General features: G+C 40.6%; 1 long non-coding RNA gene across 1 annotated transcript in view; it reads left to right on the top strand.

Annotated features, from left to right (window-relative positions):
- LOC133070736 (uncharacterized) overlaps positions 1-22,388 on the top strand; it is a 39,067-nt gene extending 16,679 nt beyond the window's left edge. The window contains exons 2-3 of the long non-coding RNA XR_009696205.1: positions 2,316-2,443; positions 22,232-22,388. This is a non-coding gene — a long non-coding RNA (uncharacterized LOC133070736). The remainder of the gene's footprint in view (positions 1-2,315; positions 2,444-22,231) is intronic.
- Positions 22,389-22,998: the final 610 nt, after the last annotated feature.

The raw sequence follows: 22,998 nt of genomic DNA on the forward strand, positions 1-22,998 counted from the left end.
AGATTGCTGGGAGAAATATCAATAACCTCAGATATGCAGATGACAACACCCTTATGGAAGAAAGTGAAGAAGAACTAAAGAGCCTCTTGATGAAAGTGAAAGAGGAGAGTGAAAAAGTTGGCTTAAAACTCAACATTCAGAAAACTAAGATCATGGCATTCAGTCCCATCACTTCATGGGAAATAGATGGGGAAACAGTGGAAACAGTGGCTGACTTTATTTTTGGGGGGCTCCAAAATCACTGCAGATGGTGATTGCAGCCATGAAATTAAAAGACGCTTACTGCTTAGAAGGAAAGTTATGACCAACCTAGACAGTGTATTAAAAAGCAGAGACATTAGTTTGTCAACAAAGATCTGTCTAGTCAAGGCTATGGTTTTTCCAGTAGTCATGTATGGATGTGAGAGTTGGACTATAAAGAAAGTTGAGCACTGAAGAATTGATGCTTTTGAACTGTGGTGTTGGAGAAGACTCTTGAGAGTCCCTTAGATGGCAAGATCCAACTAGTCCATTCTAAAGGAGATCAGTCCTGGGTGTTCATTGGAAGGACTGATGTTGAAGCTGAAACTCCAATACTTTGGCCACCTGATGCGAAGAGCTGACTCATTTGAAAAGACCCTGATGCTGGGAAAGATTGAGGGCAGGAGGAGAAGGGGACTATAGAGGATGAGATGTTTGGACGGCATGAGTGGACATGAGTTTGAGTAAGCTCTGGAAGTTGGTGATGGACAAGGAATCCTGGTGTGCTGCAGTTCATGTGGTCACAAAGAGTTGGACATGACTGAGTGACTGAACTGAACTGAACTGATGGGACCAGATGCCATGATCTTAGTTTTTTGAATGTTGAGTTTTAAGCCAACTTTTTCACTCTCCTCTTTTACTTTCATCAGGAGGCTCTTTAGTTCCTCTTTAGTTTATTTGCTTTCTGCCATAAGAGTGGTGTCATCTGCATATCTGTAGTTATTGATACTTCTCCCAGAAATCTTGATTCCAGCTTGCCTCATCCAGCCTGGCACTTCACATGATGTACTCTGCATATAAGTTAAATAAGCAGAGTGACAATATACAGCCTGACATACTCCTTTCCCAATTTGCAACCAGTCTGTTGTTCTAACTGTTGCTTCTTAACCTGCATACAGATTTCTCAGGAGGAAGGTCAGGTGGTCTGGTATTCCCATCACTTTAAGAACTTTCCAGTTTGTTGTGATCCACACAGTCAAAGGCTTTGGCGTAGTCAATAAAACAGAAGTAGATGTTTTTTCTGGAACTCTTGCTTTTTTGATGACCCAACGGATGTTGGCAATTTGATCTCTGGTTCCTCTGCCTTTTCTAAATCCAGGTTGAACATCTGGAAGTTCACAGTTCACATACTGTTGAAGCCTGGCTTGGAGAATTTTGAGCATTACTTTGCTAGCATGTGAGATGCTTGTAATTGTGCAGTAGTTAGAACATTCTTTGGCATTGCCTTCTTTGGGATTGGAATGAAAACTGACCTTTTCCAGTCCTGTGGCCACTGCTGAGTTTTCCAAATTTGCTGGCATATTGAGTGCAGCACTTTCATAGCTTCATCTTTCAGGATTTGAAATAGCTCAACTGGAATTCTATCACCTCCACTAGCTTTGTTTGTAGTGATGTTCCTAAGGCCCACTTGACTTCACATTTCATGATATCTGGCTCTAGGTGAGTGATCACACCATCATGGTTATCTGGGTCATGAAGATCTTTTTTGTATAGTTCTTCTGTGTATTCTTGCCACCTCTTCTTAATATCTTCTGCTTCTGTTAAGTCCATACCATTTCTTTCCTTTATTGAGCCCATCTTTGCAAGAAATATTCCCTTGGTATCTCTAATTTTCTTAAAGAGGTCTCTAGTCTTAAACTTAGGTGAGAATATTCCATATTGGCTTGTAAATCCTCTGTGTTAAAAAGACTAATCTGCAACCTTCCCAGATTTTAGGTTGGGAAAGAGATACAGCAGATACCAAAGATATCCATACCCATAGACTCTTTGTTGCCAACTCAGCTACACTGGTGACTTGGACATATCAGTGGAAGCTTAGTTTGAAGCCAAAATCTAGTAACAGGTTTACTTTACAAAGAATTGGAATGGGAAATGATCTTTCATGAAGGAAGATAAGAGGTAAGTACTTGCCTATCATAGTGAGAATCTTTAGCTTTTCCTTCATGAGGGAAATTCCCTTTGCATCTAGCCTTTTGTCCTAGATAGGAGATTCTAAGGAAAAAAAAAAAATTCTTTTCATGAAGATACTTGCAAAATCAAGTGTAATGTTTTTCTCTTCTTTGAACATTTCACAGAAAAAGCTATTGATGCAGTGATTTAGCTGCCACAAAAATCAGGAGGAAACACACAGGAATTCATTCATCTCACTCTGGTGATGGAAGACCAGCACACAAGACCTACAGTAATGTTTCCAAACTTGAAGGTGAGTGTATGTAATACTTCCTGCAGTTATTAGACTTGTATGAAGAAAGTGGACCTCTTCACATTATATTCAATCAGGGACTTTTTAAGAATGGTGCGTGGGATAAAGAGGATGGTGAGTCTCCGCAGTTAGGCATAGGGTCTAACATTCAGTGGTGCCAGAATGCAGAAGCCAGAGGGCAGAATGATGGCTTCAGGCAGGAATCAGCAGGAGTTGCCTCTGCTTCTTCTGTCAGTATTTCTTCTTTCCATTTTCTGAGACATGCACTTCTCTGTCACTGTCCCATATATTCATTCCACTCTACCCTCTGTTGGGGAAGAAAAAGACACCAGACCCTTCATAGCCCTGTTCCTGGTCCACTACTGAAGGGCTTACCTTCAATTATCCTTAGCTTGGACATCCATACTCCTTTTCCCTCAGTCTGGCAACTTAGCAAGTGATTCAATAAAAAGAAAAGGTGTTGGTCAACCTTTTTCAGATGCCAGTAAAAGGGATACCTTCCCACCTTTTGGATTCATCCAACAAAGCTAATAAAATTTTCTAATCCTATATTTCTTAGTCTGTGAGTTCAACTGACTTAATCCTAGATTAAGTCAAATTCAACCTCAGACAGACCAGGCAATGCCAAAATTTTGACACTAACATTGAAAAGGGAAGTAGTTCTCCTGTTCAGCTGAGCATGCCTACTCTCAAACAATTTAAAATTCTAAAATTTTGGAACTGGTAGAGACCTTTGTCCTTGTGACTACCCCTTAGTCTTGCTACTCATGAGTCTTGCCTCCAAAAATGTCCACTTTATGTGAAGTGGGACTCTGGTACAGCCAGATTTTTTTCTGTTACCTCTTTGTAATCAGAGAAAATGCAAGTGGCTGAGATCGTTGTCAGTATGTGGGTGTGGCTGGGGAAAAAATACCCTCTGTGACCAATAGTTCTTTCATCACTGTACTCTGCTTTCATACTGTTGCTCATGAATAAAACATATTCACAGGACATTTTGTACTTTTCTTTCCTTATTCAGTTTATGCAGATAGCCACTTCCTTTGGGCAGTAGGACAGAAACCTCAGTTCTGTGTAGCTAGAGATGAAGAAAAAGAGGCATGAAGAAGCTAGAGCATTTGCTGAAGAGCACATGATGGGACCCTCTTAGAAATAGGATGAAAAGTCACAGTCCTGGACCCTGGGTCCATAAGTTGGTCTGTTTTCTTCTCAATGAAAAGCTTGTTTACTAAAGAAATTCACAATGACTTTCTTTTGGGGAGGGACTTTCTTTGGGGACTTTGTCCTGTCATCAAGAAGAAAGAAAGGAAAGGAGAGAAAGAGAATCAGAGTAGTTTCAATTTTTTACAAAACTACAAACTTGGGCCAGTTTGAAAATATGAACATTCCATAAAGTGAACATGAATTCTTTGATTTGGTAACAATAACAAGGTAAATCATATGGAAAGTCACACGCAACCAGTGCAGTTCAGTTCAGTTCAGTCGCTCAGTCATGTCCGACTCTTTGCGGCCCCATGAATCGCAGCACGCCAGGGCTCCCTGTCCATCACCAACTCCCAGAGTTTACCCAAACCCATGTCCATCGAGTCAGTGATGCCATCCAGCCATCTCATCCTCTGTAGTCCCCTTCTCCTCCTCCCCCCAATCCTTCCCAGCATCAGGGTCTTTTCCAGTCAGTCAACTCTTCACATGAGGTGGCCAAAGTTTTGGAATTTCAGCTTCAACATCAGTCCTTTCAATGAACACCCAGGACTGATCTCCTTTAGGATGGACTGGTTGGATCTCCATGCAGTCCAAGGGACTCTCAAGAGTCTTCTCCAACACCACAGTTCAAAAGCATCAACTGTTCAGTGCTCAGCTTTCTTCACCATCCAACTCTCACATCCATACATGACTACTGGAAAAACTATAGCCTTGACTAGATGGACCTTTGTTGGCAAAGTAATGTCTCTGCTTTTAAACATGCTATCTAGGTTGGTCATAACTTTCCTTCTAAGCAGTAAGCGTCTTTTAATTTCATGGGTGCAATCACCATCTGCAGTGATTTTAGAGCCCCCCAAAATAAAGTCTGACATTGTTTCCACTGTTTCCCCATCTATTTCCCATGAAGTGATGGGACGAGATGCCATGATCTTAGTTTTCTGAATGTTGAGTTTTAAGCCAAATTTTCACTCTCCTCTTCACTTTCTGCCATAAGGGTGGTGTCATCTGCATATCTGAGGTTACTGATATTTCTCCCAGCAATCTTGATTCCAGCTTGTGCTTCTTCCAGCCCAGCATTTCTTTTTTTTTTTTTTTTTAATTTTTCCAGTGGGTTTTGTCATACATTGATATGAATCAGCCATAGATTTACACGTATTCCCCATCCCGATCCCCCCTCCCACCTCCCTCTCCACCCGATTCCTCTGGGTCTTCCCAGTGCACCAGGCCAGAGCACTTGTCTCATGCATCCCACCTAGCCCAGCATTTCTCATGATGTACTCTGCATATAAGTTAAATAAGCAGGGTGACAATACACAACCTTCATGTACTCCTTTTCCTATTTGGAACCAGTCTGTTGTTCCATGTCCAGTTCTAACTGTTGCTTCCTGATCTGCATACACGTTTCTCAAGAGACAGGTCAGATGGTCTGGTATTTCCTTCTCTTTCAGAATTTTCCACAGTTTATTGTGATCCACACAGTCAAAGGCTTTGGCATAGTCGATAAAGCAGAAATAGATGTTTCTCTGGAATTCTCTTACTTTTTCTATGATCCAGAGGATGTTGTCAGTTTGATCTCTGGTTCCTCTGCCTTTTCTAAAACCAGCTTGAACATCCAGAAATTCACGGTTCATGTATTGCTGAAGCCTGGCTTGGAGAATTTTCAGCATTACTTTACTAGCGTGTGAGATGAGTGCAATTGTGCAGTAGTTTGAGCATTCTTTGGCATTGCCTTTCTTAGGGATTGGAATGAAACCTGACCTTTTCCAGTCCTGTGGCCACTGCTGAGTTTTCCAAATTTGCTAGCATATTGAGTGCAGCACTTTTACAGCATCGTCTTTCAGGATTTGAAATAGTTCAACTGGAATTCCATCGCCTCCACTAGCTTTGTTTGTAGTGATGCTTTCTGAGGCCTACTTGACTTCACTTTCCAGAATGTCTGGCCCTAGGTTCAACCTGAATGGAGTTAAGACAGCCACACATTCATCCTGAGATGCTGGGGGGAGCTGGGACTGGCCTGACCAGATCATGTCACCTTCAGTCCCTGACCTTTGGGATCTCTGAAGTGACTGCTTGGCCCAGGCTGGGTTTTCCAGTAGCTGAGTTACACCCATGCCAACTTGGCTTGTGAAATATTTAACAAGCAGTTTTAAATATTATGATTAAAGGAACAGATATATCCAGAGGGCTTTAAAACCTCCCTTTCCTAAGCTATCAGAAGGATTTTCAACAGGTTTGGCCCTAATATTTTCAGAGCTAAATCAAGAAAACAAACAAAGGCTCACATATTATGTTCAAATATTTAGAATTTACAAACAAACCTGACAAACTGTTAAAAGAGGACAGAGGTGTCATCTTTCCTTCTGCTGCAACACATAAATGCCTCCATATTTTAAAGCCTAGATTTGGATTTAGAATTTCCGAATGGCACAGAGTTCCACACCAGAAAGTGTGGTGAGAGCTGGCTCCCAAGTTCCAGCCTCTGGACCCTTCCCCAGGCCTCCCCACTCTCGGAGGTCCTTGTGCTCCTCCAGGCTAACTCTCTAATCCCCACATTTCAGTTCCAGTTTTGTGCCCTTCAAACAGCCACACCAGGGATGTGGTGATGCGTGCACAGGTGGTGCAGTCCACCCTTAGAAGGTAGGCCAGGGAAGAGGCCCACACAGACTCTGGAATTGGGTTTTAGGCCACTTGGGCAAGAAGTGCTAGGGTTCCAAGTCCCCAAAACCTAGCGGAAAAGGAGGTGAATACAGATTCAGGGTGGACACAGCCACTTGGTCCCACGGATGCTTCCACCTATTGAAAGAAGGATCAAAGAGGCCCTAAAACCTGGGACTTGGGACACAGATTCCTCTCACCTTGGTCCAAGTATGAAAGTAAAAGTCGCCCAGTTGTGTCCGACTCTTTGCAATCCCATGGACTATACAGTCCATGGAATTCTCCAGGCCAGAATACTGGAGTGGATAGCCTTTCCTTTCTCCACCTTATCTTCCAAACCCAGGGACTGAACCCAGGTCTCCCATATTGCAGGTGGATTCTTTACCAACTGAGCCACAAGGGAAGCCCAAGTATACTACTTGGTCCAAGTGTACTAACTTTCACAGAGCAGTAGTGCCTTGTTTTTTTCCTTCTAGTTATGCTGAGATACAGTTGACATACAGCACTGTGTACACTTAAGGTGTACAGCATATACTGATGTGACTTTACATAAATGATGTAAGTCAGATCAGTATGCTGTACCCTGAATATTCATTGGATGAACTGATGCTAAAGCTGAAGCTCCAATACTTTGGCCACCTGATGGGAAGAGCTGACTCATTGGAAAATACCCTGATGCTGGGAAAGATTGCAGGCAGGAGGAGAAGGGGACGGCAGAGGATGAGATGGTTGGATGGCATCACTGACTCAATGGACATGAGTCTGAGCAAGCTCCGGGAGTTGGTGATGGACAGGGAAGCCTGGCGTGCTGCAGTCCATGAGGGTCACAAAAAGTCGGACAAAACTGAGCGACTGAACAACATTACAAAATGATAATCACAATAAGTTTAGTGAACATCTATCATCTCATGTGGACAGAAAATTCACAAAAAATTTTTTTACCTTGTGATGAGAACTCTTAGGATTTACTCTGTTAACAACTTTGATATGTAACAAGCAGCAATGTCAATTATGTTTCTCATGTTGCACATCCCTAGTACTTGTTTATCTTATAAATGGAAATTTGTCCCCCTTGACCACACTCATCAGTTTCCCCCTCTCCTACCCCTCACCTCTGGTAACCACAAATCTGATCTCTTTTTCTATGAGTTTGTGTGTTTTTGAAGGATAACTGATCTGTAACAGATATTAGTTCCTGGTGCCAACACAGTGACTTGATGTTTCAATCCATTATAAAATGGTCACCACTTACTCATTTTTATTAAAGTAATACATATACATAAAGCAGATCAAATGGTAAGGATGAGTTTATAATGGGAAGTCAAATATTTTTTCCTCTCTGAACCACTCCTAGAATTTTCCTCAATAAAGCCAGATTATGTTTTCACCTCTATTTATTAATTTATCAACTTTATTATCTTTTTTATATAAACAATCTTATTCTACTGAAGGGTTTTAAATAGGAAAGTGACAAGCAGATGTGCATTGTAAAAGATCACTGTGGATATAGTGTGGTGAATAGACTACAGGCACAGGAGCAGACACAGGAAATCTATTAGGAAGCAATTTCAGTTCAAAGGAAAGCTATTGGTGGCAGCAGAAAAGAGGGAAGAGGACAAACTGAAGAGATACTTGGGAGTTACAACTGAGAGGATAGATAGAATTGATAGGTATGGAAAGGAGAAAGAGTCAAAAATGATTCCTTCCCTATCTTTTCCTTGGTAGTGCTTACAACAATTATGATGAATTGGGTATTTGTATGATTGTTTAATGTTTGCATTCTCTTCTGGCTTATAAGCAACCCAAGGACAGGGGCCAGGCTTATCCAACACCTTATTTCTGTGTTCATGTGCTAGCATAGTATGTGACACACAGCAGTATTTAAAAACTGTTTATTGGTTAAATTGTATTTTGGGTTATAAGCAAATGGGTTTATGGTGGCATCATTCACCGAGTTCAGGGCATGGAGGAAGAAGATGAAATGTGGAGAATGAGTTTTGACCATGCTGAGTTGCAGGTTCCTGTGAAACATCCCAGGGGAGAAGTAATTGGAAATACATGTCTAAACCTTGGGAGAGACAGATGAGCCGGAGAGATGTGGGAGTCAGGAGCATAGAGAAGATGGTCAAAGTCATAGAGGATTTGAGACAGCCAAACCAGAAGTGAGCCCAGCTGGTAAAGAATCCACATGCAATGCAGGAGACCCCAGTATGATTCCTGGGTCAGGAAGATCCCCTGGAAAACAGATAAGTTACCCACTCCAGTATTCTTGGGCTTCCTTGATGGCTCAGATGGTAAAGAATCTGCCTGCAATGTGGGAGACCTGGGTTCAATCCCTGGGTTGGGAAGATCCCCTGGACGAGGGCATGGCAACTCATTCCAGTATTCTAGCCTGGAGAATCCCCTTGGACAGAGGAGCCTGGTGGGCTGCAGTCCACGGAGTTGTAAAGAGTCGGACATGACTGAGTGACTAAGCACACAAACCAGAAGCTTAGAATAAGAAAAGAGATCCTAGGAGAGCGCTCTGAGGAAGTAATATTTAAGGATCGTGCAGAAGAACAGCAATCGACAAAGGAGATAGAGAAATGGCCAGAGTGTTCTAGGTAGGAGGAAAACCAGGAGAAATTGGAGTGTGAAGTTTAAGAGAAGAATTTTAAGAAAGAAGGAGGGGTCAACATGTCCAATGTATCTAGGAACTCAAGTAAGGAAGGTAACCAATAATCAGGGTCAATTCAGTGGTGGGTAAAAAAGCCAGAGTGAATTAAGGTGAAAGTGGAAAGAAAATGAATTTAGCAAATGTGAGTGGCTCATTCAAATTCATTTATCAGACTAGTTCACTGTCATCTTTAAAATCAGTTTAGATTTCAGAGAGGATAAAATGAAGAGCTTGAATTAAAAAAAAAAAAAAAAAGAGAGAGAGAGAGGGACAATAGAGTTTGACTATAATTAAGCCCCATCTCTCATAGGTAGATGAGGGGATACCAGAGAGGTGAGGCTAGGGCTGAGGAGGCGGCTCTGGGGTGCATGCCTGTAAGAGGGAGGAGAGTAGCGTAGAGAATTCTGATTAGTTCATCATTTTGCCTTGTGTGTGCTAAGTCGCTTCAGTCGTGTCTGATTCTTTTGCAACCTCATGGACTGTAGCCTGTCAGGCTCCTCTGTCCAGGGAACTCTCCAGGCAAGAATACTTGAGTGGGTTGCTGTGCCTTCCCCCAGGGATTCTTCCCTCTGATTAGTTCATCATTTTACATTAGGTCAGCCCGAATCCTCACCTAATTCTCTGCCCAAGGGAAAAGGTCACAGGATTTATTACCAGGGTTTAGCTGATGGAATACCACCTCTCACAAATAGATTTTGTTAAGGTCCTCACTCAAGCAGCAAGAAGATAAAGCTCTGCTGAGAAATTTTAGGACATTTCACTAAATTTCTCAGTTTCTCCTCTGCAAAGAAGCTAACCAGTGATGAGAGCAAAGAATGTTGAACAACAACAACTAAACTTCCTTTTGTTGAGAAATTGAGATTAATAGCTGGCTAACCTTTTTTTGTGGTTCAGGAATTTGATTTGTTGTATATAATCATTTGTGCCCCTTATCTTGTTAAATCAACATTGGGAAGAACAAATAAAAGCATTTGTATGAACTGCTTCAAACTTTAAAATCAACAATAAGAATACAAGCGGACATTTCCTTCCCTAAGGGTTAATAAATTAAATATTAACCTAAAGTGCCACTTACTACTGGAGGCTTACACATTCAGCCCAATTGCTAACTAGAAAAATGCGAAGATAAAGTATAGATTCAGCCCTGATCTTGAAATTTCCTGATCCAAAATTTCCAGCTTTTTGGAAAAGCTGGCCAGAACAATGACTTTTCAAGCTGTAAGAACAAAAAACCAGACCCTCACAATAGCCCTGACCCCTAAGGTCTCAGACCAACTTCCTCAGGACACTGGATCCTAACAGCCCTTCAGTAAGGAGGAAGCACATTCCATCAACTTTGCCTAGGTAGCCTGTTTTCAGTTCTTTTGCTTCCTAAAACCTGCACATTCCTTGTTTAAGGTCAGAAAGAGTCTCTTCTTCCTTGCATTCTCTACGCCCATTTCCACCACCTTGTAATCTCTCCTACCATATAACTTCTTGTTCTGGACAGGTTAAAGTTGATTTGAAAAGAAAGCTGAGAGAAGAGAGTACAGAAAGTAAAATTTCTACCCAGAAAGCAATATCTCCATGGCACGTATGAGATTTTTTACTAATAGGCACAGTAGTTCAGAAATCAGGCAAAATTAGAAGTTATAAGAAAGCTGTCCTTTCAATGTACTTCAGTAACAGTAAAGATGTTTTTGCATATATACGTTTTCCACAAAGCTCTTGCAGTGGGCATACGTGATAATGAGGATTAAGGGGCTTAGAGGCAGGCTCACAAATACCGGAGATTGGAGTCCAAAAAGATAAGTCTGCATTTCCTTTAATCTTTACCCATCTCTTTACTCCAGTTAAGTGTTCCTGGACCCCATAAACATTTTTCTATTAATGTTTCCACATATCTTTATAATTTCCAAGAAGACCCTTAAGTCTGTCCCTAAAATTCATTCATTCAACTTAAGTTCCTTTTATTTTCCACCACCGAGCCAAGCACTGCCGATATAAACAGGAGTTAGACATGATCCTCAACTTTGAGGAGCTTATGGTTTAGTGGTGATTCAAGAAAAAAGAAATTAAAACACTTCTGGAGATCTAAAAGCATTTTTAGAAATATAAAGTGATAACATCTGGGTCTTGTTTTGTAGATAAGTTAACATCTTCTGATTTTGTATTATTGAAATCAAGACTCCAAGTCTAAACCCACCTGTTTATGCACGTAATGATGCTTTTGAACTGTGGTGTTGGAGAAGACTCTTGAGAGTCCCTTGGACTGCAAGGAGATCCAATCAGTCCATCCTAAAGGAGATCAGTCCTGGGTGTTCATTGGAAGGACTGATGCTGAAGCTGAAACTCCAATACTTTGACCACCTCAAGCGAAGAGTTGACTCATTGGAAAAGACCCCGATGCTGGGAGGGGTTGGGGGCAGGAGGAGAAGGGGACGACAGAGGATGAGATGGCTGGATGGCATCACTGATTCAATGGACATGAGTTTGAGTAAACTCCGGGACTTGGTGATGGACAGGGAGGCCTGGCGTGCCGTGATTCATGGGGTCGCAAAGAGTCAGACACGACTGAGCAATGGAACTGAACTGAACTGACTGAGGCACATAACCTTAAATGTTTACACGGTTAAATTTTAAACTGGTCCTTAAATAGAGGGGTTTTGTAATTTATTCATTTTTGAGTTTGTTTCTGAGGTATTTCTTAATACTGAAGCACTTATGGGATGATTTAAACATACTCACAAATTTTGAGAGTCAAACGGCATCTCTGAAAATAAGTACAGGGTACAGTGTCCAAGAATTTCCTGTTCTCCCTAGCTTTGATGGCTTTGTTTGCCTTGTTCAAAGAGATATTTGACTATTATGTAGAACTCATATTTAACAGACAGCTTTGCAAAGCTGAGTTGTGATATTTTCTCTTTTGCTGATCCATTTTACCATCTGAAGAATGTTTTTACGGTTTAGTATCTGGGCTCCTAGCTTCAAACACATGGGGTTTGAAATTGAGATACACAGTTAAAGTGAGACAAAAGTTCATGATGCTTCACCATAATTATTTAATATTTATCTTTCATTTTTCTAATTATTAACTCAAAGTTTTGGCTCAAATGATTCTAACCTGTAATCTGTATACGATCAGTCTTAATGAATGCTGAGTAGATTAACCCAGAGGTAGAGGTAGCCTATGAACTTGAAATCAAGTTATCTTGTAGAAAATAAATATTACAATTTCATTTCATTCTTTCATTCACAAACATTTATTCAGGGCCTTCCAAAGGATAAGAACAGTTCTAGGTGTTGAAAAGACATCAGTGAACAAAACAGGCTCCCCTAGGGAGCTCATTTTACTGGAGCTTACATTCATTTGACCAAAACCCCTGAAGAGCCAATTTTGAGAAGGAACTCCACTTTTTATGGGGGAAGGGAGACAAACGACAATAATCCCAGATCACTTGAAAGCTGCATCAGAGCAGAGTCAAAGGGCCTCTGGATTCGCAATCAGGAGACACTGATCATAGACGTCCTGTAACTCATTTTCCTTGCTGTTTTCTGGGTCTTAGTTTTCTCATCTATTAAATATTCATAATCTCAAGAGTCTCTTCTGGAGTGAATAGTCCATTATTCTAAAATATGTAACAGGCATTTACTTGTTTAGGGTAAATTCACATACAGTGAAATGCACAGATCACAGAGATTTCTTTTTCAAAAGTACAGAAATGTCTGGGAGCCATCTTAAACTTCTCTATCTTCTGAAGCTACAGTATGGTGTAGAAGTGTATTTTATGTTCAGAGTAATGATCCTGAGGCATTGCAGGATGCTGAATCAGTAAGACAAGGTTTAATTATGTTCATTAGACTACGTATTAAAGCAACAAAATAACTGAGGCAATACAGAGAGATTTCAAACAAAACTGTCTTCTCATAACCCATAGTTACTCAGAAACCCAATTAACCAATATGCTCCAGTCCATGAGTTTACAGTTTTCAGACTTATTTATTCTTCTTTACAACCATGACCAAGTCACTGATCCAGATTCCAGCCATTTCACACTGATTCCACTAAAATCAGTGGATTATGTCTCCTTCAAACAACATGAGATGAACCGAGAACTTCCAGATGTACAAGCTGGATTTAGAAAAGGCAGAGGAATCAGAGATCAAATAGCCAACATCCGTTGGATCATAGAAAAAGCAAGAGAATTCCAGAAAAACTTCTGCTTCATTGACTATGCTAAAGCCTTTGACTGTGTGTATCACAACAAACTGGAAAGTTAAAATGATGGGAATACCAGATCACCTTGCCTGCCCCTGAGAAATCTGTATGCAGGTCAAGAAGCAACAGTTAAAACTGGACATGGAACAATGGACTGGTTCCAAATTGGGAAAGGAGTATGCCAAGGCTATGCATCATCACCCTGCTTATTTAACTTATATGCAGAGTAAATCACGAGAAAGATAAGCTGGAATCAAGACTGCTGGAAGAAATATCAATAACCTCAGGTATGCAAATGATACTATCCTAACCACAGAAAGCAAAGAGGAACTAAAGAGCCTCTTGTAGGTGAAAGAGGAGAGTGAAAAAGATGGCCTAAACTCAACATTCAAAAAATGAAGATCAGGGCATACAGTCCCAACACTTCATGGCAAATAGATGGGAAAACAATGGAAACAATGACAGACTTAATTTTCTTGGACTTCAAAATCACTGTGGACGGTGACTGCAACCATGAAATTAAGACAGTTGCTCCTTGGAAGGAAAGTTATGACAAACCTAGACAGCATATTAAAAAGCAGAGACATTACTTTGCTGATGACGGTCTGTATAGTTAAAGCTGTGGTTTTTCCAGTAGTCATGTATGGATGTGAAAACTGGACAATAAAAAAGGCTGAGCACTGAAGAATTGATGCCTTCTCAACTATGGTGCTGGAGTAGACTCTTGAGAGTCCGTTGGACAGCAAGGAGATCAAACCAGTCAATCCTAAAAGAAATCAACCCTGAATATTCATTGGATGAACTGATCCTGAAGCTGAAGCTCCAATACTTTGGCTACCTGATGGGAAGAGCTGACTCATTGGAAAAGACCCTAATGCTGGGAAAGATTGAAGGCAGGAGGAGAAGGGGACAACAGAGGATGAGATGGTTGGATGGCATCACTGACTCAATGGACATGAGCCTGAGCAAGCTCCAGGAGTTCGTGATGGACAGAGAAGCCTGGCGTGCTGCATTCCATGGGGTTGCAAAGAGTCAGACACGACTGAGCAACTGAACAACAACTACCACCAAAACAATCACTTCAGAGACAGAAAAAAAATTATTTAAATAAGAAACAGGCTTATATAAGACTTATAGGACTTATATAAGTCTTCTTATGTTAAATAAGAAACAGATTGAGTGAAGTGATACAATTCTGAGTTGTGCGTGTGTGTGTGTGTGTTTTAAATGAAGGGGCCAAGGCCCACGATAGGTTAGACACTTAAAGGATAGGCACCTGAGACAGAACAGACACCAAGAGACAGCTCAGTAGACAGAAGGCATATAAAGTGATAGGTGCTCAGGAGAGCTGGGCATTTTCCAGGAGACTAGAGGCAAATCTGGAAGACATTTAAAGAGGCAAGAGCTGGGTATGAGAACATATTTATTAAAGAGGCAGGAAAAGGGAGTATCTTGTCAGGGCCCTGGGTAGGAAAAAGAACATGCACTCCTTCTCTTCTTCATGTGAAAGAAAGAAAGGAAGAGAGAAAGAAAGAAAAAAATATGAGCAAAGTGATAAAGTTCTGAGTTTTGTTTTACAACATTCCAGATGTATTCTATCAAGTATATGTGCAACTAAAAAGCAAGTGAAAATAAGAAACAAAATATCTATTTTCCAAATATGCTTTTACTTCAATAAATCTTAATCCTTTCTAAATTCTAAGCACTAAAATATGCTAAATAAGGGTCTCTGGAAAACATGCCTCGCTGATGAGGCTGAGTGTTGGAAAGGCTACAGTGGCACTAGTGGTAAAGAACACACCTGCCAGGGCAGGAGACATAAGAGACGTGGGTTCAATTCCAGGCTTGGGAAGATCCCCTGGAGGAGGGCAGGGCAACCCACTCCAGTACTCTTGCCTGGAGAATCCCACGACCAGAGGAGCCTGAAGGGCTACAGTCCATAGGGTCACAAGTAGTCAGACATGACTCCGAGACTTAGGACTGACAGATGGAAAACATGCCTCACTGATGAAGCTGAGTGTTGGACTGAGGCAAGACTGTCCTCCTCCTCAATTCATGGTATCTAAGGAGCTAAAGCACAACCAGAACTCTTTGAATCTTAATGGACATGTACACTGGCTTGATTCTTATAGAAGAATAAAGTCAGATTTCAAATTGGCTTTGGTCTTCAATACTTGATTGTAACATTCAGGAAAAAATCTGAAGTCTGGCCTGTTGTTTTAAAGCTGTGTTCATTCACCAACTGGGTGAATTTACAACTCACACATTCCAAAAGTAAAACTTTCTTTCATACGATACCTTTTGAAACATTCATCTTGGTCGTCATTCAGTGAAGAAATCTTATTTTCCTCATGCATGAATCACAATATCTCCTCAGAAGTTATTGTCCACAATAACATTTCCACTTTTAAAAAAAAACTAGACTAATTTCCTCCCTTCATGTTGCCTCTGATTAGACCTGCTCTTCTGTTTTCCTTTTCTGAAACTACTTCCTTCCACTGGTCAGTTAAATCAGTCTTTTAGAAACATTATTTTTCATCCCTTTCTCTTTCCTGGCTCTCCTTCACCTCTCATTCTCTTAAAACACCTCTCCCCATTATTCAGTCAGCCCAAACATTCATGTTGGCCAGGCAGTGCATGTCCAACAATGCAGATGTCTAAAGGCTAGAAGAGATCTAGGCTTGGAACCTTCAGTCAAGGGGCTTTCAGTCTGGTTAGGGAGACAGCAAGCATATCAGAGCAAATAAAACCACAAGGAAACCAGGACACTAGACACTGCGATCCGGCTACCAGATCTGAACTCTAGAGTTCAGAAAACCAAGCAGCCTGAAGTTGCAAAGCAAAGAAACAAAGCCATACACCATCATCTGCCAAGAAATCGTACACAAATATGCAGAGACAGATCTTGCCCAGTGTGACTTCCCAACTTTGGAACCAATATGCAACTGTTACAAAATAAGTACACTTTTAACATCTTCTTTCTAGCTGTATTAATTTGCTAGCCAGATCACTAAAGATGATCAGGCCATTGAAAAAATGTGTCCATAAATATCAGAAACATGAGTGTGTGCGTATGAGAAATAGACAGACAGAGATGGAGGGAGACTTAGCCAGGTAGGAATCAATCAAAAGGTGAATAATCAGAACACAGTGTACCCCAACCTGCTCCATCAATATAGCCAATGTGTCACTGTGGAGAAATAGCACCATTTAAGAGGTCTGATATATTAATTATGCTTGAATTATCATATAAAAATTAATCTTTCCAAGATATACCTTACAGCAGGTATTACCTGCGATAGATATGTTTTAAATGAAGTCACATATTGACTGGGAAACGGGGACCACTCTAGTCTCCCTGAGCAAGACTGTCACAGAGATTGGCATTTAACGTCAGCAGAAGGCTTGGCCATGCCTGTGTACCTAGTCATCCCAGTTTATTCTAGTTTCACAGTGAGGAGATCTTTGTTTTCCGTTTGGCGCAATGTTCCTTCCACCTCGTGCCTTTCTATAAGGACGTTTACTGAGGTCACCCCACACAGGTAAGGAGACTGCCTCGCCTAAAAATGTAAGGAAATGGTGCTCCCTGCAGGACAGAATGGTCATCGCAGCCCCAGTGACCCTTGAGGACGGCGTCGTGCTTTTTGTAGTGCAATACTATTTCTTTCCACAATGTGGCGCTGCTGTTCTAAACGTCGTTTTTCAGCCAGTTTTGGGTGGGAAAGCGGGTGACGGCGACAGTGAAGATATAGGGTGGGAAGTACAAGCAAATTAGGAGGGGAGATTGGCTAAGGAAGAAAGCAGACACTTTCTGCCAGAGAGGGCTTGCCTGGCAACTCAAATCAGACCCATTCCAATTAGGAAAGTTACCCCCGAGCCCAAGTAATTCATTTTGGATCATTTAATCCAATGCTTCCCAAACCTTTCTGACCAACAGAATCACCAGGGAACTTTTTAAAAAGATATAGATCCCCAGATTCTACCCCCAAGAAACTCTGATTCATAAATTTGGGGAGGAGCCCAGCCATTTGTCTTTTTTAAAAGCTCTCCCGAAGATCATTGCTATTTCATTTATACAAGTTTTGGAGAGGAAAACAAAAATTTTAAGAGGAATCAATTCTTGCAGCATACAGTTTCCATTTCTCAATTCAATAACAACTAACGCCATGAGAATCTATTCCTGAGTTCTCTAGGAAATCAGAGCACAATTGATTGACAATGCCCATCTGTCTCCTTGAAGTGCTTACTAAACAGACCTCTATTCTGTGTTTCCTCTCACCAGCTATGGGCAAAGACTGTGACCCAACAGAACCATAATCCCCTAGTACCAGACCACACTGTCTCCTTTCCACGCACTGATCACCCCAGTCAGAGAGCAGAGGTGGTCTGGCTAACTTTGGCATCATTCAGAACTGAGTTTGAATCCTAACCCAACAACTCGTCGGCTATGGGGCATTTAAAAATTTACCTAACCTTTCTGAACCTTTATTTATAATACGAGATAGTCATACTTGCCTCTGAAGGCTGTAGAAGACTCAAATGAGGTGATTTAAAGTCCATACATCCTGCCTGGCACAGGATGATTAATGAATGGTATTTATTACTGGCAGAAGTAGTCATGCTACCTGTGATCTCTGGAATTTCTCTCCAGCACCCGCACAATCTAAGGATTCTCTACATACATGATGTTTTTTGCATCCTAATGCCCTGTTTTGAGAAAGACTGCTCAGCCTTGTTTCTAATGACCTGTTTAAAAAGTAAGAAAAGTGTCCTTCCCTTCTCTGAATCATAGCAGATAGACAAAATAAACATCTTTAGCAATCCTTAATCCCCCAATCATTCATGTTAGAACGATACTGTTGGAACTTACCTTAGCAGGAGTTTTCAGGTTTTGGTGAGTGATCAAATCCTCCAGAGCACTTATTAAAAGCCCAGTTTCCTAGGCTACGGCTCATGATTCTTGATTAAATTAACCTGGCACGGAGGCCAGGCATTGTCACTTCAACAATCCGCACACTTGCACCGTGAAAAACATGGCCTTAAAAATAGCTTAGTCCCAGGTGATGGGTATTAACAAAACAGGGTGGTGATCCTCTTGCAATATATATGTCTGTCGAATCAGGTTGTACACCTTAAACTTCTACAATGCTATATATCAATTATATTTCCATAAAATGGGAAAATTACCCAGTTCCAGGGTATCAAACTCAAAAGCTTTCAGAAGCCAAGCAGATTGTGCATGTACAGGAAGGGACAGGGTGTCAGGTAAAAATGGTGTGATGCTTACCAAATGGAACTGGAAAGCCCATGCCCTATCTTCTTTACTTTTTAAAAATTAAGTTACGATGCATTTGGAAACAATTTGCTAGACAAATGGAATTTGTCTCTGAGCATAGGAAGGTAAAATGACTTGCTCTTTATCATTTGAGGAGTGGTGGAGCGATACTCACTTTGTGAATGTCCTGGTTACTGTGCCATGTGACAGCCTCTTGAGTGGAACTCAATAGTCTCCTTCTTTTTTGGCCTGAGACTAAATTTTATATCCAGTTGGAGAAAAGGAAAAACAGCATTGAGAGAGCACAGCTCAGAGGGTGATTCCAGCCTAGACTGTTCCCCTAAAGAAACCTTTTTTTAAAGCAAAGAAGCCTTGAGTTCACAGAGGAGGTCTTTATCCAGTGGTCCTGAGTGCCAAGACCTCTCAAACTGCAGACAATATGTGCCATCAATTATTTTTGATGGACTTTAAGAAAGCAACCATTAGCAGCCTGTCTCCCTCCTGAGAGAACTATCCACCTGGTGTGTGCTAAGCTTAGTTGCTCAGTCGTGTCCACCTGGTGATGGTGATCAATAGAGCCAAGGAAAGACAGAGTCGGATTAAATGGGGGAAGGGAACAATGTCAGGAAACTGTGGGAAAGCAAGACATGGCATTTTTAAACATGACTCGCCTGTCTCATAAAATTTCAGGAAAACCAACATCCCATAAAAATAAGCAACAGAAAAGCATCAAGATTAAATCCAATAAAGGTTATCATGAGGAAAAGGAGAATGAGAAGCAGATAACATTTTTACAAACAGTGAAAATGAAAGCACACCAGAAACAGATGAAGGCTATTCTGCTCCAAAATGAGCTGAAAAACACTTTTAAATGATACAAGACATAAAATAGTAGAAATCAGAAGTAGAGATACTTGAAATAAAGTGACAGAACTCATAAAAGAACTAGAAACAAAGGAAAAAATTCAGAGACTGGAACACCAGAGTGAACAAACAAACAGAAACCACCTTAACAGACATAGAAGGTGAAAAAGAAGGAAACTTTAAAACCAAAAAGAAATCGAAAATATTAAAGAGAAAGTGACAAATATTAGAGGCAAACTAAACAAAAGTGAAAGTCGCTCAGTCATGTCCGACTCTTTGCAACCCCACGGTCTATACAGTCCATGGAATTCTCCAGGCCGGAATAGTGGAGTGGTTAGCCTTACCTTTCTCCAGGGGATCTTCCCAACCCAGGGATCGAACCCAGGTCTCCCACATTGCAGGTGGATTCTTTACCAGCTGAGCAACAAGGGAAGCCCCCAAAAGACAAACTAAGGACATCCAATATGCTGAGCATAGTTTTATACTATCATAGTTGGGAGAGATCCCAACTAAATTGGGAACATAAATGTTTAAAATTTTTAAATTTTTTAGTCTATCTTAAACTAAAAAGGATTAAAATTCATTCAATGATTTTGAAGTTTTTCACTGATTAGAACCCAAATCCCCCCTTCCTGGGACTTATCATGTGAACCTGTCATTCCATTTCCAAGTATTTACCTCCAAATAAATGAAAGTATATGTTCATACAAGGACTTGTATTAAATGTTAATAGCAGCTTTCTTTGTAAAAGCTAAGAACTGGAAGGGGTTCCTTGGTGGATGCAGGAGACCTGCAATGCAGGAGAACAGGTCCAGTCCCTGGGTTAGGAAGATCCCCTGGAGAAGGAAATGGCAATCCATTCTAGTATTCTTGCCTGGGAAATCCCATAGACAGAGGAGCCTGGTGGGCTACAGTCCATGGCCTTGCAAAAGAGTTGGGCATAACTTTGCGATTAAACAACAACTGGAAAAAACCCTTATGACCACCTACTTGTGAACAGGTAAGCAAAATATGGTACATTCATGCAATGGAATACTACTTAGCAAAAAGAAAAGAAATGAACTTGATAAATGAACAATTTGAAAAAAAAACTCAAAAACATTATATTGAATGAAATGACATAGACAAAAAAAAGTACGTACTGTATATGATTTCATTCATACAAAAAATTCTAGGGCTTCTTTGGTGGTCCAGTGGTTAAGAATCCGCCTGCCAATGCAGGAGACATGGGTTCGATCCCTAGTCTGGGAAGATTCCACATGCTGTGGAGCAACTAAGCCTGTGTGCTGCAACTATTGAGCTTGTTCTCTAGAATCCAGGAGCCAAAACAAATGAGCCCTTGTGCCACAACTATTGAAGTCCTCATGCCCTACAGCCTGTGCTCCACAATAAGAGAAGCTACTGCAATGAGAAACCCATGCACTGCAACTAGAGAGTAGCCCTTGCTCACTGTAGCTAGAGAAAAGTCCTTGAAACAACAAAGACCTAGCACAGCCAAAAATAAATAAAAAAAATTTTTTAATTATAGAAAATGCAGACTAATTTATAGTGGTAGAAAGATGAGTGGTTGCTTGGAAAATGTAATAGGAAATGGGGGTGGGGCGGGGTAGAAGTTGGTAACATGGTATTGTATAATTGAAATTTTATAGGGGAGTAGAATTTAAGTATCCACACACAAAGAGAAAAGATGAATATGCAAGGTGATGGATGTGGTCATTAACTAATGGGAGGGAGCCTTTCATATGTACATGTATATTAAATCATCAAGATGTACATTTTAAATATCTTACAATTTTATTTGTCAATTATACCTCAATATGGCTGAATTACAGAGAGAGAAATGAGGGAAATGACTGATAAAGAAGGGATAACCATGACTAGTGAGAAACACACCAATAAATCACCCTCACAGGGAGCCAGCTAGGCTGGTGCTCAGAAAACCTGAGTAGTTAAACAGTTCAGGCAATGGCCAGGCCAAAGCCATCTAAAGCCATAGGTGAGGTGTCACTTCATCATGGCTCCTTTAGAACATTAGCAGAGGTATGGGCATTTGGGTGAGGATAGTTTTGTGTATTACTTGGTGCTTATTTTTTTTTTTTTAATATGAAATGTATTTCTTCAGAAGTCCAGAGTAAAATAAAACACCAGAGGGTTTCTTGGAGGGCTGGCTTTTGGACAGGCAGAGACCATTAGATACTGTGTTTCAGTCTTATAGAACTTAAGCTGAATAGTTACCAGGGGTCTCCTTGACTTGTCCTGTAATTGATGGTACTAAGGCATTCTCTCTCTCCAGCCTGTACTTTGGCAGATTGCAGCTGCTAACACAAAACAGCTTGCCTTTATTACCCTTTCCTTTATTTCCTCTCTTTTTTTATTGTGATTAAAAACATATAATATAAAATTTACCATCTTAACCATTTTTAACGGTATAGTTCAGAAATGTTAACTATAATTGTCATCATTGTGAAACAGATCCATTCTATTTCCCCTTGCCCCAAACCATCTCCTTGTCTGTTCTCCGCTTTCCCTTAATAAGCATCCTACTTTTCGATTCAAAATCGCAGAAACAACCTTTGTCTACCTCTATTCCACTTGCTAATTCCAGTCAGTTCCATCTGTAAGTTGTTAGAGGCTGTAAGTCAGTCTCCTAACTTTCTCATCTCATCAGTTCCTTCCTTTCTCATCTCTGTCTCTTTCCTAGTCTAAAGCCTTATTACTTCTTGCCTGGATAACTAAGAGTTTTATAAGTAATTCTCTTATCTCCAGGATCTCTCCCATTTTGATCCATTCTTTACCAAATTAACATTTTTAATAAAAATGTGGAAGCATAGTATTAATCTGCTCAGAAAAATCTTCCATGACCCCCCTATAAAATAAAATATGGTGTCCTTAGCCTATCATATAAGGGTCTGCATGATGTGCCATAAATTATCTTTCTAGCCTCATCAATAATAAGCATGGTGCAACTTCAGAGGACTGAGAAGAAAAGAACCATTGTCAATGTTCAAAGCAGAGAACACATCTCCATCGAGACCATTCCATAACAGCATATGACCCTGATTTCACTAGTGCTCTTGTTTCAAAGAATGCCTTTCCCTTTCTCCATATAATGTAAGTGTACAAGCCATTGTGAAATCATAGGCATTAAAAGTTATATGTTCATACTTCTTGCATGCTACATTATTTTTCTTTTGGAAATAAAAATATTAATTTCCTTGGACAATCATAGAACCAATGTACTGGAAAAAGTCTTCGTATCTGTCTACTTTTCTTTTCATCTACTGCTACCACTCTTGACCAAACCACCATCATCTTCTGCTTGGACCTCCACAGAAGTCCCCTAAATGTTTCTCTCTGTTTCCATTCGATCATTTGTCTAAAGTGTTCTTCACACAGCAACCAGAATACATTTTTCAATAATGTTAACCATATTATGATACTACTCCCCTGCTTAAAATCCTCCTATGACTTCCCATTGTCTTAGAATCAAATCCAAATATCTTGCAGGCTCTTCCTGATCTAGTTTATTCTAATCTATTTGACCTTATCTCCAACTATTCTCCCCTTTCTGCTTACTAGGCTTCAGCCACACAGGTTTTCTTTTGGCTCCATAAATCTGCCTGACTTGTTCCTACCTCTGGACCTTTGCATCTACTGTTCCATTCACTGCAATGTTCCTCTGTGAATCCATGCTTGGTGGCTCCTTC

This window comes from Dama dama, chromosome 15 (genome assembly GCF_033118175.1).
Source record: "Dama dama isolate Ldn47 chromosome 15, ASM3311817v1, whole genome shotgun sequence".
Taxonomy (NCBI): domain Eukaryota; kingdom Metazoa; phylum Chordata; class Mammalia; order Artiodactyla; family Cervidae; genus Dama; species Dama dama.